Consider the following 5,000-nt stretch of genomic DNA (forward strand, 5'->3'; position numbering starts at 1 on the left):
ATTTTTTTCGAAAAAAAAAAAAATTCGAGGACACCTCGGTCATGGCAAGTTATTTCCCACAATCCATTCCCCGATCCACGTACATCCCAGAAAAAATCATCTCTCTAACTATCCTGGTTCAAAAGTTGTATCGGAACATTTTCACGTCGAAAATATATCTCTAAGTCCAAACCGATGCACCACGTAAACTAGGGCAGACCGATGCACCACGTAATATCGGGCAGACCGATGCAGAACGTAAACTCGATCATACCGATGCTTCACGTAATCTCGATCTTACCGATGCACCACGTAAACAAGGGCAGACCGATGCAGAACGTAAAGTAGATCTTACCGATGCACCACGTAATCTCGATCTTACCGATGCACCACGTAATCTCCATCTTACCGATGCACCACGTGAACTGGATCTTACCGATGCACCACGTAATCTCAATCTTACCGATGCACCACGTGAACTGGATCTTACCGATGCAGAACGTGAATTGGATCTTACCGATGCACCACGTAAACTCGATCTTACCGATGCACCACGTAATCTCGATCTTACCGATGCACCACGTGAACTGGATCTTACCGATGCAGAACGTGAATTGGATCTTACCGATGCACCACGTAAACTCGATCTTACCGATGCACCACGTAATCTCAATCTTACCGATGCACCACGTGAACTGGATCTTACCGATGCACAACGTGAATTGGATCTTACCGATGCACCACGTAAACTCGATCTTACCGATGCACCACGTAATCTCAATCTTACCGATGCACCACGTGAACTGGATCTTACCGATGCAGAACGTGAATTGGATCTTACCGATGCACCACGTAAACTCGATCTTACCGATGCACCACGTAATCTCGATCTTACCGATGCACCACGTGAACTGGATCTTACCGATGCAGAACGTGAATTGGATCTTACCGATGCACCACGTAAACTCGATCTTACCGATGCACCACGTAATCTCAATCTTACCGATGCATCACGTAATCTCGATCTTACCGATGCAGAACGTAAACTCGATCATACCGATGCACCACGTTATCTCGGCAGACCGATGCAGAACGTAAAAAAAAAGCTTACAGCACGCGGTGTTCCCAAGCGGTCACCCATCCAAGTACTAACCGCGCCCGACGCTGCTTGGCTTCAGTGTTCTGACGAGAACTGGCAATTTCAGCGTGGTATGGCCGTAAACAACAAATATAGCGATATTTTCTATGATATCTCACTTTTTGGGAGCGGAAAGGACGTGAACGTTTTTCCTTATAAAAAATGAAATAACTTTTGGATATTAATTCTGATTGTTGATTTAAGTTTTAAGAACACATTAGGACATATCTCAATGAAATTTGAGGGATTTCCGAAATCGAAAAATATTTTTCGAAAAAAAAAAAAAATCCCAGAAGACCTCGGTCATCTCAAGTTTATTTCCATATTCTATTACACAATCAACGTACATCACAAAAGGAACCATCTCTCTAACTATCACAGTTAAATTTTTGTATCGGAACATTTCACGTCGGAATATCTCGCTAAGTCCAGACCGGGGAGATCGGTCGCATTTGACACCGTCCGCTCCGGTCTAACATCGTCTTGGAGTCGGGGTAACGATGGAGAGGCGTTTAAGGACGTGAACATTTTTCCTTATAAAAATTAAAGTCGACAATGAATATTGATTCTGATTACTGATTTACTCTTTTAGTACACATTAGAAGGCAACGCAATCAGATTTGAGGAAATTTCAAGATCAGAAAATTTTTTTCGAAAAAAAAAAAAATTCAAGAACACCTGGGTCATGGCAAGTTATTTCCCACAATCCATTCCACAATCAACGTACAACATAGAAGAAATCATCTCTCTAACTATCCTGGTTCAAAAGTTGTATCGGAACATTTCACGTCGAAATACCTCGCCAAGTCCAGACCGGGGCGATAGGTAGTATCTGACACCGTCCGCTCGGGACTGACATCGACTTGGACTCGGGCTAATGATGGGGAGGCGTTTAAGGACGTGAACATTTTTCCTTATAAAAATTAAAGTCGACAATGAATATTGATTCTGATTACTGATTTACGCTTTAAAAACACATTAGAAGGCAACCAAATCAAATTTGAGGAAATTCCAAAATCAGAAAATTTTTTTTCAAAAAAAAAAAAATCCGAAAAATATTTTTCGATTCTGATTACTGATTTACTCTTTTAGAACACATTAGAAGGCAACGAAATCAAATTTGAGTGAAATCCAAAATCAGAAAATATTTTTCGAAAAAAAAAAAAAATTCGAGAACACCTCGGTCATGGCAAGTTATTTTCCACAATCCATTCCCCAATCAACGTACATCCCAGAAAAAATCATCTCTCTAACTATCCTGGTTCAAAAGTTGTATCGGAACATTTTCACGTCGAAAATATATCTCAGAGTCCAGACCGATGCAGAACGTAAACTCGATCATACCGATGCTTCACGTAATCTCGATCTTACCGATGCACAACGTAAACTAGATCACACCGATGCAGAACGTAAACTCGATCATACCGATGCACCACGTAAACTCAGGCAGACCGATGCAGAACGTGAACTCGATCTTACCGATGCACCACGTAATCTCGATCTTACCGATGCACCACGTAAACTCGGGCAGACCGATGCAGAACGTGAACTCGATCTTACCGATGCACCACGTAAACTAGGGCTGACCGATGCATCACGTAAACGACGATCGAGAGGCGCGAAAGGACGTGAACGTTTTTCATTATAAAAATTGAAATAAATGATAAATAATGATTCTGATTGTTGGTTATCATTTTTAATAAGCATTAGGAGGCAACCAAATGAAATTTGAGGAAATTCCGATAATAGAAAATTTTTTCGAAAAAAAAAAAAAATTCATGAAATCCTCGGTCATCGCAAAATATTTACCATATTCTGTTCGATAATCAACGTATATTTAAGAAGGAATCATATCTGTATCTATCTTGGTTCAAATTTTGTATCGGAACATTTTGACCAAAGTCCGAGCTTCGGCCGAAACAGACACCGCTGACCTGGCCTATCGATCGACCGAGAGTCGGGGATAGAGCGTAAGTGTTGTCTGGAGGGGAACCCTGTGCTCTCCTGACATATATAGGGAAGGTGGTCGCGTTGGGCGATGCAGAACGTTTGGATCGGGAATTATATTTTTGGTTCAGCTATTGGAATATGGTTTATTGTTGGTATATATTGGCGAAATAACGTTCTTACTGACTGGGGATATTCATAAAAATGAGTCCGGAGATTTTCAGATCGAAGTCCGAGTGATCCGACTTGGAAGGCGTGTTGGGTGGGTCGAGATGGCTTAGATAGATCAGACGAGGCGGGCTAAGTGTTGACGTCATGCATCGGTCCATTTTCAGATTGAGTCCGAGTAATCCGACTTTGAAAGAGTGTTGGGTGCGTCGAGACTGTTTAGATAGATCGGACGAGGCGGACTAGGTGTTAACGACATGCATCGGTATATTTTCTGATCGGAGTCCGAAGAAATCGGCCCTAGTAGGCGCAGCGGACGGTCGAGACGGCCTCGGTGGGTCGGATCGATCGGGAAAAGTTTGCTAAATCGTGTCTGGAGGGGAACCTTGGGTTCTCCTGACATATATAGGGGATAAGGTTTGGGTGAACGATTCTTCACGTAAAAGTTGAGTAATTTATTTTTCGATAAGCTTTTGGATATTGATGAGAAGTATATGTATATCTTCGATTAAAAGAATTCTTACCGTCTCCATGTATATTATATTAGATATATAAGAAATAGTTAACGTGATGCATCGGCCGATTTCCGGATCGGAGTTCGAGAGATGCGACTTTCGATGCGCGATGGGTGGTTCGAGACGGCCTAGATCGATCGGACGAGGCGGACTAGGTGTTAACGACATGCATCGGCGGATTTTCTGATCGGAGTCCGAAGAAATCAGCTCTAGTAGGCGCGGCGAACGGTCGAAACGGCCTCGATCGATCGGACGAGGCGGACTAGGTGTTAACGACATGCATCGGCGGATTTTCTGATCGGAGTCCGAAGAAATCAGCTCTAGTAGGCGCGGCGAACGGTCGAAACGGCCTCGGTGGGTCGGATCGATCGGGAAAAGTTTGCTAAATCGTGTCTGGAGGGGAATCCGGGGTTCTCCTGACATATATAGAAGGGGTGGAGAATGGGTCCTGTCCTAGACTGTTTGGAGTTCTTTTTAGGATGATATTCAGTTGGTAAGTGGTAGACCCGAATCCGACCTCGGCGTTTGGGTACTGGCAAGGTGTGTTGGTTTCGGCTTTCGCATCTTGGGTCGCTTTCGTCAACCTCATGCAGCGAGGTCGCGGTCCGCTTCGTCTCTTTGTAGTCGAATGGCCTTTAAGCGACCAACCTTAAAATCGTGATCCTCTGCCCGTTGCGGGTTATGTTCACAAAAAATTTGCAACCACTCAATTCGTTCCGAGCGACAAATATTGTTGAATCTCGAATCACCGTGTCGTTATATTCACATGTATAGCGAAGGGTCGAGATGGAATGTGTATAAGAAATTAGTTGATAGCCGGGGGTTCGTATTATATATGGACGCCTTGGCGAGGGATTGTTTCTAGAAACTTTCTCATTTTTGATCGGTGTTTTGTCCGAGATGATGATGATGTATATATAGCTTGAGTCTCATGCTGACTGGGGGCTGTTACGTCGTTTCGTCGAGGACTTGCACTTACTGATGTGCGGCGCTAGTCGAAGTCAATCGACATGGCTAGTGCCACATGACGAGAGGCGAACGGGTTTGGCCATACCGGCAATCTCGTGGACCGATCGTATAAGCACGCAGTTCCCTGGTTGATCCTGCCAGTAGTCATATGCTTGTCTCAAAGATTAAGCCATGCATGTCTCAGTACAAGCCAAATTAAGGTGAAACCGCGAAAGGCTCATTAAATCAGTTATGGTTCCTTAGATCGTACCCACATTTACTTGGATAACTGTGGTAATTCTAGA

The 5,000-nt window shown here is 43.6% G+C and overlaps 2 non-coding genes across 2 annotated transcripts in view; one reads left to right on the forward strand and one right to left on the reverse strand.

The window, feature by feature from the left end:
* Positions 1-1,083: 1,083 nt before the first annotated feature.
* On the reverse strand, positions 1,084-1,202 carry LOC123688284. The gene has a single exon (XR_006749813.1). It is a non-coding gene; the product is annotated as a 5S ribosomal RNA (ribosomal RNA).
* Positions 1,203-4,837: 3,635 nt separating this feature from the next.
* Positions 4,838-5,000, forward strand: part of LOC123687500 — a 1,906-nt gene continuing 1,743 nt past the window's right edge. Inside the window, exon 1 of the ribosomal RNA XR_006749222.1 lies at positions 4,838-5,000. This exon is cut by the window's right edge and continues 1,743 nt beyond it. This is a non-coding gene — a ribosomal RNA (small subunit ribosomal RNA).

This window comes from Harmonia axyridis, chromosome X (genome assembly GCF_914767665.1).
Source record: "Harmonia axyridis chromosome X, icHarAxyr1.1, whole genome shotgun sequence".
NCBI lineage: Eukaryota > Metazoa > Arthropoda > Insecta > Coleoptera > Coccinellidae > Harmonia > Harmonia axyridis.